The 13,079-nt window shown below is 39.3% G+C and overlaps 1 protein-coding gene across 2 annotated transcripts in view; it reads right to left on the reverse strand.

Moving 5' to 3' along the window:
* The window catches only part of ME1 (malic enzyme 1), a 178,750-nt gene that overhangs the window by 39,668 nt on the left and 126,003 nt on the right, over positions 1 to 13,079 (reverse strand). The gene's annotated exons all lie outside the window — the stretch shown is intronic.

Consider the following 13,079-nt stretch of genomic DNA (forward strand, 5'->3'; position numbering starts at 1 on the left):
TAAGAATAAAGATGAGGGGAAAAGGCCTTCATCTCTCTGCTGACATCGCAACAGAAGTCTTTGCTGAGCAAAAAAAATTGGCCCCAAAAGGAATGGAGTAAAAAGGTAACACATTCAGAACATGGATTTTATTTTATTATCATTATGCAGGTCAGCAGCATGACATCACTTAACGTGATGCTTAACCATGCTTATTATAAAAGAGGTATTGATCACAAACATGGTTAATCTAACAAATGATAAATATGTGAGAACACTTTAAGAAAGGAAAGTAATAGCTGCAAATGTGAATCGAGTTACACTTGGCTAACATACACTAAAACTTTGGGTATATTCAGAAAAGAGTTTATCTACATTTCTTACATCTACTGTTTCACTGGATTGTCAAAATTGATTTTCTGGTAGGAATACTAGATGTTTCTTGAACAGTATGCTAAGAATCAGTTAACACGCACTTCAATGTTTTGGCATCCTTGTAGCTCATGAAACAATTCAAATTGACAATTCCCATAGTCCTTTGCAATCTCTATATACTATATTTTTAAAATATAGTATGCAGTTGCGTCAGATGAACAATTTCTATCATTTACCTGCTATGACTATCTAAGTCAGTTCAATGGCATGGGTAAGTAACTTTTGATGAACCTTGTGGTAACGGTCTCAAAGTTAATGCCAATCACTACATTTCTTGGAAACAATTTACTGTGTTAACTTGCTGCTTTGGACCCACTGCATACCAAGGCTGCACTACCAATAGGGAGCAAACAACAGCATTTTTCTAGTATAGGTAGGCACCTATGTCGACTTCAACAGGCATAAGGCATCTCAAATACATCTAAAATCTATTGAAGAGAGGAACACAGGTGTATTTTTTTTTTGTAATAAGGAAATGCCAGGCTCCTGGCACTAGACTTATATGCCAATACCTAACAAGTAAAAAATTGCCCTGGTGTGCCAATAAGGTTACTCCTAAAATGAAAGTTAATAATAAGTTTAATTAATTTAATATTACTACTATGCATCCTCCAGTCCTTAGGCGCATTTCATAATAGTACTGTCTCTGGATTCCCTGCTTAACATTCCCATACGGCATTTTCAAATACTTTCTTAAAACAAAAACAAAACAAAAAAAACCCCACAAAATCCTCCAAAACACCGAAGACATTTCTAGACAAAAACTATGTAAAGACTGAATTCAAGCTCACAGCACATTGGCAACAGGGAAAAAGAAAATAAAAAACCCAAACTTGAATACTGTCAATCTCATGTGGGGGAAAAAAAAGTAAAACATGACAAGTTTAAAATATAGGATTAGTACTAAAACTGTCTGTACAAGTTTGGATCTGGAAATATCACATAAACATTACCCCACCCTGGAATAATATTACAAGAAAAGTTATTTAAAAAAAAAAAAAGTATTTTAAACTTAACTAAACCTGATGGCAATTTGCACAGACTAAGGAACCATTAAAGCTTTTTAAAAATATTGCATTAAGGTGCTGCTATGAAATTATTAACACTGCTGTCTAATAGGGCAAGATCTCAACAGCCCTGTTTGAGCTAAAGGAGGATTTTCCTTATCTACTAACAGCACAAATCCAAGAGAGACAGTCAAGTACTTCCAGCTTCATCCAGAAAAGCAATACATATATATACTGAGCAGTTCAGTATAAATAATTTACTCTAATGTTAATTGAGTTTTTCTTTAAACCATACATGTGTTTGGCAACCACGTTAAGCAAAACCATCAATATAAAAAAAAGGACAAAAATTCCTATGACTAAATTAATTTCCATGGAAATCACATATTTACAGCCTTATTACAATTAGCCAAAACTACTGGGATTCCACTGGCAGGAATGGTAATCCCTGCTGAAAATAAATACATCTTCAGGTTTTATGGAAAAACCTGTACTTCTTCAGCAGCATAATGACAGGCAACTGTTTAAAAGAGAATTTGGCGCATCAGTAATTCAGTACAGTAAATTACAACCGAGTTCAAATAAGAAACTGGAGATACTTTTCAATAATTAATTTAAATTTCTAACCTGGTTCAGTATCTCACGTGAATATCTGTGATTCCATAAGGGTCCAGGAGCTGACAATTAGATAATAATATGAAACTAATGAGATTAACATTCTGGAATCCTGGAGCCTGGTTAGAAGTGTTTCTTGGATGTCATTAAGCCAATGTCTGTTTCTTTATTTTACCCTATATAACATTCCATTTTCTCATCTGCATTTGATTTTCCTCCATTTTTTTACCCATTGCATTTGTAGACACAGATCAAAACTCCCTGTGAATTATATTAAATCAGTGTCCCTGTAGAAAACACTAGTCCTATACTGGGCACACTACCCATACTAATTGTCTGAGCAAGATACCATGGCTGTTTAATTAAAATGGAAAAAATGCAGGCAGTCTAATTCTGGGCCTCTGAGATTTTGGTGTTATGGCAGAAAAATTTCTAAGCAGCATTCTTATTCACTGCAAGTGTTATACATGACACCCAGTAAAAAAACTGAGACTTCAGTGCTGCCCATGACCAGCAGTACCTCATAAGATTTGTGAAGTTTGAGGTCTATGTCCGCAAAAAAGTCTAATCAAATCCAGTCACTGGGTACCCATGATAGACAAGAAAATGACACAGTGTTTCTCTGCTTGCAGTATTCCTGTTCTCAAAACCACTAACAGATGAGACATACAGATGAGGTAATACAAAACAGTTAATCTCTGGCATTCCAGAAAATCCCCTTGCAATCACGAATTGGCTCCAAAGGTGCCACACGGTTCTGGAAGCAGTGACCATACGAAAACAGCCATCAATCCTTCTATGACTTCCACATCTTACTATCGCAATCACTTACAGCAGAACTTTGAGCCAAAACCTAAAATGATGTTCACAGCCAACAGCTAAGTCCCACTTTCCTCCCCATATCACTCTGCAGTAAGCTTCCACCCCCGTCGCACTCTGATGGACGGGTTTAGGTTGTGGTTTCTCCATATAAAGGGAAACTGCTTCAATCAACCCTCATGAAAGCAGAGCATGTCCTGCCTGTTTGCACCTCATGCCCTACATTGTCATTGCAAATTTTTGGTTTGGAACTGCACTTCTTCATAGGTGGGTATGGTAGACAAACAACTGCTGGATAAGAAGGGAACCAAGCACTTTATTGCCTGCGGTCATCAAATCCTGTTGTGCCTTCCAAACTACTCAAATTCCAGCAACTGTAGACCACTACAGTGCTCTAATTCATATTATCTTTCAAACATTATGGAAAGAGAAAACAAAGCATATGGCGATCCTAAAGCGTGACAATCTTAACATCTATCATCACTACTTTACACAGATATGGCACAGATTGACTTCATTGAGTTTCCTCAGATGATAAAGACTGACTGATCAGGTAGGTCCAGAAGCAAGGAACTGAGATTTGCTACAAAATCATCAGATTTAAGAACACCATTGAATAGTTGTGGTTGACTGTTACGGGGGCGTGTTAAAAACAAAAGGCCTGCAGGTGAGTGCCAGCAGCTCCAGGCAGGACAAGAAGATTAGGAGGCAAAGTTACAAAAAACTGTCATGATAGAAAACGCTCTAAGAGATATTTCCCCATATTTTAAATGTAGTGGACTACATATCATTATAGTGTGAAATAAGGGTGTTAACCCGTGTACTGCTTATCTAAGCAGCTAAACATGATCATCATATACCTTAGGAGAATTTCACCTTACTATTTGAAATTTTAAGGCATACACATTTAAAATGTAACCTAAAATCCTTTTAATTTGAATGTGTCACCAACAATAGAGTCACAGGAGCAAGCAGACATTGCACATGATTACACTGCTGCAAACATGAGTCACATACAACATATCATGCTTTATCGCTTGCCCAAAACAGAGACAACATTTCTCCAGCTATCACTACTCTTGACCAGGGATACATAGGGGATAACTGGGGAAATGGAGAAACACGTAACTAACATGCATGTTCATACTGAAAGGTGGTACAGATAAACAAAAAGAGAACCTATCCACTGGATATCAACTGTCTTAACCAGAATACTTGAAGAAATGATGGATCTAGTCCTAGACTACCAAAACTAAGAAATTAAATGAAAATCTAGGAAACAGTCCTCCTCAGTGTGCGACCATAACAAATGCACTAGTGAATTCTTAACTATTTTCTTGCTCTGGAAAACATTTCTCTGATAGCAAAAGCTTGGCTTGAGTAGCCTGGCTAGGACTGCTGGATTCTTGCAGGCAAGTATTTTGTAGCTGTGAATTCCTCTCTTCTGCCTGTTTGGGATCTGTCACTGTGGTAGCTGATTAAACATATATAAATCATCCCTAGAAAGTGATAAGCCAGATCACTGTTCCCCCTCATAAATCCTGTTTTGTCACCCACATTTTTATGTGTACTTGGATCTTAGTCTCCTGCTCCAAGTCATACAGACAGTCTGAATCAGGATCCAACCAGACAGAAGTTCGAAGCCATCCTTCCTTTTTCTGTTATGGACAGAAAATACGGACAAGAGTGGTGGCAAGGATGCAACATCAGATGTGTCATCAAGTATGGGAGACAAATGCTGGACAATGGATTAAAAAGAACCACCCCACTGAACAATGTGTGGTTGCCAGAAAACAGTGTTTCTAATACTTCTCCCAATTTACAACATATTTTATGTGACAGTTGTAGTTTAGTTTTCCCCATTTATAAATAAATTTATATTCAATTGTCTGTGACAACAATGTTAATCTTTCAAACCATTCTACAGATTATATCTTTATGTAACAGGCTGGAGAAAAATGTCCACAGCTCTTTAACCATCCCTAATATACCGTACTAGCATTTTGGCAACCCAACGCTCTTAAGAACCTCAAACAGGGAAAACCCTCAAGAATCCAGTGGGAGCTATAAAAGTTTGGGCATAATTTTGAATTCAAACCATATGATCAGTAAAATCCATGCTTACTTCTACAGCTAAGAAATTTTTCTGGAAATATATTGGGATCATTTGTTCTTACTGCCAGCCATTGTTTTGGAAACCTTCCTAAAGGAACAAGTGGTTGCTTTTTAGGTTTTTAGAGCTTCCAAAATCCTATTTGACTATTTTCTTTATTCATATGGGCCTGGAACTGAAAAAGCCTTAGAAACCATCAGAAGTGGTTGCTGCCACCCATTCCTAAGAAGGAGCAAAACCAAAATGATAGCAACATTGGCGTTCTCTCCCTTGCCTCATGCGTCACGCAGCCGTTCCGCCAGCCAGAACCATTTATAGTGCACCAGGACGATGTGGAAATCATCTCCTTCCTTCCCACTCCAAATGCTGTCAGCTTGTTCATTTCCATATATCCCACTGCTCAAAACGGATTTAAAGCATAATGGCCAGGGCTAGAAACTCCTCTTTGTGCCAAGGCTTTCACGAAAGGATTCCTTCCCTCCTGACAGCTCTTCTGACCTGGATGCCTTCTCTTCCTGCTCTCCCCAAAGCTATCTGTGACTTCATTTCATAAAGCAAGTGAATTGCTGCAATGAGGTCATACATCCATCCTAGCACCTCTTCCACTATAATTTTAACCTGCTGGTCAAATTCAACCGAATTTGACCGAGGGGGATAGAGTTTTCCACAATAATTGCTATGGATATGTTCTGTGGAAAAAGATGGCCAAGATGAGAAACCCTCCAGCAAGCCCCGCAGCCACTCTGCAGCAGACGTTACTATTCATGCTGCCTGTCGTAACAGCCTGATGTGCTACAGCTGCACAGGACAGAAATCTGTCCAAGGTGTACACAGCTCTAGCCAGTGCTACAATGCAAATTCCTTCCCAGAATAGGTATCGTTAAATTACAGATCACTTTCTCTCTCTCTCCCCTGAATTGGACCAGCAAGTTGGAGACAGGACATTCTTCACAGGAAGAGATTTTCTAACGAACTTAATAGAAACTGTCAGCATCTCTGCTTTCCACATGAATGACGCTATTTAAATTTCTTCTTCTTTTTTTTTTTTTTTTTCCCCTGCAGGCAGCCATTGTTTTTATTTTATCTACAGAAAGCATTTACTTTCTTAGGACTATTTTTCATAGTCATTTTCTGTTTCCAAACCAGTCCTTGCCCCAATGAGCTCAGTACATACCCAAACTAGGCATGGGTGCAGGGGATACGGCAGCATTTAGCACCCACCCTAGTACCAGCAGCAGAGCCTTGCTCCATTCACATTCTCCTTAAGGCAATATAATTCTACAAAAACTTTCCATGTTACTATTCTCTGGCACAACCACAGTGCTACAGTGTCTGCAGTGCAGCCCTGCTTTGCACCAGTGCTTCTAACACTCCTCTGCTTGCTCGTTCCCTCTCCAGAACAGGTTTGGTGTTCATCTCCATGGCCTTTCTGTCTCAGAACGGGCTGGAGATGGCTCATAATTTCCCCTTTTTTTGCCCCCAGCCAACGGCCTTGGGAACAGCCAGGTTTAGGAGCAGAGCCGTGCTGAATTAGGAAGATCTTGTGGCTGGTGGTCGTAGAAGTTGTTGCTCGTAAGCAGACAAGCAAAACCAGATTCTCTGTCCACAGTCAGACACTATTTACATAAAGGGCCTATCTTATGCATAAAGGTAATTAAATATAAAGCATTTGTGGTATACTAACATAAACAATTACTACAAGAAAAAGACGGTCTGTTTTTTTAACTCAATTTTTCATCAGCTTGGTTGCATCACACTCTGTAGTGAGGACTACTTGCTTTTTAAATTGCAGTCTTAGAAGTCCACCCTACTGAAACATGAAGTTGAAAACACTTCTAAACATACCCTAGGTTTTGTGCATTTTCAAAGTGCTGTTAAAGGATTAATATTGACAATCACTAGAGAACCTGAACTAGATTTCTTCTACTCCAATAGCTGATTGAATTAACTACCAGACGTCTCAGGGCTGTAAAGCATAAAGGCTGTGAAATAATTCACCATAAGTTACCATTGTTGTAAAGATTCATTTTTTCTTGTTGCAAAAATATTTGTATTTTATTTTGGATTTAGATATTTGTTCTAAGGTACTTCACACAACAATGGTGTCAGGAACTGGGCTTGATCATAACTTTGACTTTTCCAGTGCAGATGTATAGAGTCTTGTAACAGAACTACGAAGGTTGGTGTGAGTGAAGTGTGAATGGAAATGTATGCACTACTGGAAGCAGCAGCAAACAAAGGTGAAAACAGTGGCGCGCATGGATAACAAAGGACAAAATTGACCGCAGGAAAATTAAAAACATCTCATTTACATCAAGATGAGCAGGCCTGAGCTCTGGTAAGGCCACAGCACAGCCAACTCTTGAACCAGGACCCTGCACCTTGACAACAGCAGAAGAGCAACTATAGCAATTCCCTACCACGGCACATCACATATGCCACTTCTTATCCTATGGGCACAGCGAGAAGTTGTATTGCAGTCCGAAGAAATTCAACATGAGGATACGCAGACAAATAGACAGCAGACTTGCCTAAAATTTATGGTGGTGGAACTAAGAAGAACCCTGAGGCAAAATAGCCATGCCAGCATAGCTGTTGGATCCTAAAGGCATATAAAAATCAAGTTTATCACCACTCATCACCAGGAGCCCAGAAAAAGCACTAAGGACTTGACAGCCAGGGCCCTTTTGCCTTCAATGTCGCACATGAGCAATCCTGGCCAGACCACGTGAACCCATAAACCCTGATGCTTTGAGTAAGCAGGTGTGAGACTGACTGAGTAAAACCAACCTGTTTAGAGATTTTTGTAACATAAAACCACCTCTCTCTTCCGTAAGATCTTGCAGTGAGTGCTGTCAAATTAATTTCCTATGGTGGACTGCGTCAAGTTGCCTCTTCTCCACTGTGAAGCAGTCCCCTCCGCAGGAAGGTGGCTGGATGACACAGTACTGAGATACAGTATAATGCACGTCATACAAATAAATTATACTTTTGAAATTTCACAAAGTCATACATGAGCCAAACTCTTACACTCAGTTGTTGACATACACAAACATCAGCCCCAGCAGACTAGATCACTGCCATGAAAAAACATAACATGCAAACTTCCACAAATGCAGAGGTATGCAGGCTTGGCTAATGCTCAGGTTAAATCTGAAGAGGAAGAAAGTTGTATTGTAAATTTTGGTAGTTTTCCTCCTTAAAAAAAAAAACCCAAACATTCCATGTGGATTTGAAGTAAACAGCAAATTGAATTACTGTAACATTTTCTCATGAGTTTGTATTGGTTCACTTGTTACCTGATCCTGACCCCACCTAAGTCAAAAGTAAAACTCCGGGAGTCTGAAAATGTAATTCTACCTCTCTTAGCTATTCTACTGCTTTTTCCAGTGTTACCGCTTAGCTGCTTTAACTGTGACTTAGACCAAAGAACAATCTCAAATTACCTTGAGTTTTATATTCACTTAAAAGAGATGAATGCAGATTTGAGACAGATGATCTGAGATTTTTTTTTTTTTCCTTTTCGGCCTCTTCAGTTCTTCTTTAGAGACCTGGCACTGTGACACTTCTGGCTGAGGGAGGGAAGGGTACTGAACAGATGGATTGGTCAAGTGTCTGAGTAGGCTAAATCAGAAAAACAGAGAATCAAGAAAGAAATCCATCTCAGCTGGAAATAGTGAGTAGCTTTATTCCCCATGAATCTTTAGCTGTAGCTAAAGGTGTGTGTCATGTCTTGCCCTCCCAAAACATAGAGTGGTCCTCAGTAAGCCCTTCAAGCTTACTTTTTTATTTTAAACTAAACCAAAAAAGAACTGTGATTATCAAAAAAAGAGCACATAAAATACATTACACTGTATGGTAAGTCACCCTACACAGCTTAAATAATTTGAATCTGTTTCAGACGGGTGTTTCCTGGTCACTTCATGACTGCAATCTTTAAACATTTGTTAAAAAGTCAATGAAAATTACTGTCTGGTTTAGATTGTCAGGAATTTTACTTTGCCAAGAAAAGCATCAGAAAGCCACAGTTCTGAGGTTTCTCCTGTGCTGGCATGCACGTGCACATTTTACAAATAAGATTTTTAATGTTCTAAACTTTTACAAAAGTTATCAGAAAGAAATAAGTACAGCAGCGCTTGAACAGTGGTCAACAACAGCATAGGGCTGTCACAGGGAAGTCCTCTATAGATCTTCTAGGATGAAAGATACTATGTTATATATATCACTATTTATAATTATTGTGATTAGTGGAACCATCTATTCTAAGAAGCCTCGATTTCCAAATCTGGACATGAAATGTTTCTCTGGGCAAGTTCTCAGATTTCTGTATTAAAATGACAGCTGCACTTAGAAAAGGTAAATGTTCCCATTTGGCTGCACAAATTAGATTTGTGTTGACTGTGCGTACTTTAAGGTGGCATTTTGCTTATACAAGCTGCATCTTATTTTCTCGAGAATGAACCTTCATATATTCACTGCCCACACACTAATTTTCTCCACTTGCCAAAAAGGGGGTAAGGTTTGCATTATAGCAACAAAAATAAAAAGAGATCCTTGGCTGATAATTCTACACCAGAAATGATTTTCCTATTGTATTTATTTTAACTGTGTCTAACGGCATTTAAAAATAATATTTCAATAAAGGCTAATTTATTAAGGTATTCACTTAAACATATGAGAATTCCAGCTTGGGTCAACAGGATTATTCCTTTCCTTTAACTTAAGTACATGCTTTGATGCCTTACTGAATCAGGCCTGAGTGATTTATAGCAAATGCAATGCTTTTTTGGAAAAGATACAGTGTCTTTTGCCAGATCCTAAAGATTGCTAAGTGGCTTTAGGAGGTTAAAACAAGATGCCTGCATTTGCTTACATATTTAATTATATTTGTATGAGTTTAGAGATATTTTCCCTAAAATAAAAGATGCAGTTGGATAGCCAAATTAGTGTGATGCCTGGGGCAGCACATCTGCTCTTTTCCCCTGCTACTTAAGGTATAATGAACAGATGGAAATCTCACTTCCACCACTGACAGCCTTCACCCTGACTGTTAAAAGGCAAAGAAGTAATGACCTTTCAGAAATGTCAAAGGGAGGCTGGTAACCAGAATACTTAAAGTATTTCTGACAGATTAAATACATTCCAAAATCTGTGTACTGTTTGATCGTTTATGAAACACACCTCTCCCTGCCCAAATTCTTGACGGTATTTTTAAGGCATTAAAATATCTTATGTACCTGCAACACAAATAACACTTGAGAAAAAAAGCATATCAGAGGCTAGACTAAAGATATGGAGAATGCAGAATTTAAGGAATAAGGAGCATACTATTTCAAAGCATTATTTAGAGAGTACGCTGTTTGACTTGAGGAACTGTGAAGATCACAGCGGAGTATGACAGAATGGGTGAGGCTGGCAGACCTCAGGAGACCATCTCATCCACCCCCCACTCAAGCAGGGTCAGCTAAAGCAGGCTGTGCAGGACCACGTCCAGTCAGATTTTGGGTATCTTCAGGGATGGAGACTCCACAACCTCTCTGGGCCACCTGTGCCAACGCTCGGTCACCCTCACAGTAAAAAGTTTTTTTCTTGAGCTTAAACTTCTCTTACATTTAAGCACAATGTTTGTGTCTATTTTCTCCTGTCCTGTCACTGGGCACCACTTCTACACACCGCCTGGCTCTCTCCTCTTTACACCCTCTCTTCCAATCTTTCTAAACACCGATGAGATCCCTCTGAGCTGCTGCTTCTCTGGGCTCAACAGCCCCAGCTCTCGGTCTCTCCTCGCAGGAGAGATGCTCCAGACCACGGGTCTTGGTGGCCCTTCGCTAGTCGCTCTCCAGCATGTCTCTCCTGTACTGGGGAGGCCAGAACTGGATACAGCACTCCAGGTGAACATGGATGATAAAATCTAACTAACCATATAATGTGTAGAGCATCAATTATTTGACATAATACAAAGACCTATTTCTTCTCCAATTAGGCAACACAAATTTTGCAGTATGACAAATAATTTATATGTAAATAATGAGAACTAATGAGAACGAGGGTAGGACAGGATAGTATTTGGCTAGTTTTTTAGTGCCAAACCCACTTCCATTCACATTAATGTCTTTAGAACTAGATCTAGGTGATCCACACTATAATTATGAAGAAAGCCCTTTACTGTACACAACATCAGTAACTCCATTATGCCTAAACTTAATGCTGGTCTTTACTCAACATCATTAACTGAAGGGGAGAAAAGGGGTTTCTTCTCTCTCTCTATAAGCCAGAACAGTTACATCTCTAAAGCATTCTTCAGCTTTCCCCCCTCCTGGATTACAACAACTTCACTGGCTCTCTACGCTGCACTAACTGTGAGGGGTTGAGTGCTTTTAAATCTCACAGATGCCTCAAGTTGGAGGTACCTGACATGTCATAGGGCTGGATCTGAAGAACAGAATTCCTTCTTCCACAACGGTTCCACAGTGAACACAGCATGATATGCTGCCTTTACACTGTAATGTCAGTTATGTATGAAACCTCAAACTGGAAAACCCTGTAATTCACAGTGGAGCTGTTATTCCACTGTGTAGAAAAGATTCTCCTTTATTACATTTATTCCAGGATCAGCTTCAATGGAGAATTTCCAGGATCAGACAAAATCCTGGGACTTCAGGAAGGATATCTGAGAAGCCATTTGGGACTACATACTCTCATGGTACTTCATGGTAAAGAAACTGCTTCTTTAAGTCTCTCCTCTTATTTCCCCAAGACTGGGAGAAAGTAGATTGCAAGAGAATTTATTTGTAGGTTTTACAATTATTGATTTTAATTTCAAGTTTCTACAATTAAAAACATGAAAAATTGCAGTCTACCTTGGACACATCAGAGATTTTTTCCAAAATAGCTCATAGCATTAACAATCACCATTTACCCATGTGAAAATTATTGCATGCCCCTAACTGGATAGCATGGTGTATTCCTTAAGTTAATCCTTATTTTCCTTAAGCATTTCTTGGAGGGAAAGGAAGCATATAATAGAAGTTTATCTCAAACATCCACGAAGGAGAGCTGGGACTTTTGAGTGCCCCAGCAACCACTGAATCCTGTAATGTGAACCACCCTAACCATTGGTAGCCAATATATTCCAGCAGTGATAATTTATGCTAGAAACTGTTTTTACTATGCAGCCATTTCAAAACTAGGGAAGTAAAAAAAGCTCAAAATTCATTTGGAATCCCTTCAGTCAAAACCAATACTGCTGACTCATGAAAAGAGGCTCAGGCATGTGAAATAATTTGCCTAGATGGGTAAGTGCATGGGTTGAGATCTAAGTGACATTTCAGTAGGAGAAGATGGACAGGAGTTGAAAGGAAGTGTCACATCTCATCTTAAGTACACCGGGACAGAATTGCATCTTATGCCTGGGGTGTATATCATCGTCTTAGGCACTGTGGAATAAATGCCCTTGCAACCATACACAGGGAGAGAAAACCAGCAGTACCTTCAGATGCTAGTTGTGGTTGTATGGACTTCTGTATTCCCGACAGAAATATGGCAGCCTGGTTTCTTGCAACACACTTTGCTTCCAAAGTCAGTCTACAGGATGCCTGCTTAACAGAATACCCTCTCAGAGCCTTACAAGGAGGAGCAACCTCAGCTTCTAGTCATCATGCTTAGAGGAGATGCTGAAGGACCAAATTTCAAGAACCTGGCAAACTCTGTGTCTGTGGTCTACCAGCTTCCCCAGTATGCAGGTCAGCAGCATCAAAGACTAGAGCCCAGAAACATGGGATTCAAGGCTTCCTAGGAAAATCAGTAAGTTGTATGTCCTTGAGTGCACTGAACCTTACAGGTTTTCTGATCCTAAAGAGGATGGGAAGATGACCTATTCCAGGCAACTCTTCAGTTCCACTGACTCAAAAGAGAAAGTACGGAGCACAGAACTTCTGCTACATTGGTATCAAGATGTTTTATGGGTTTTATGCCCCGCACTGCATTAAAAAAAGGTCTGCTCGGACAAAATCTGAACTTATCCTGTGTGATTTTAAAATTCTTCATAACCATGCTGTGATGATTCAGTTTCTGCCACCATCCTGGTCAGAGATTTTTTACCTATGAAAAAA

Source organism: Buteo buteo, chromosome 15, assembly GCF_964188355.1.
Source record: "Buteo buteo chromosome 15, bButBut1.hap1.1, whole genome shotgun sequence".
In the NCBI taxonomy this organism is placed as follows: domain Eukaryota; kingdom Metazoa; phylum Chordata; class Aves; order Accipitriformes; family Accipitridae; genus Buteo; species Buteo buteo.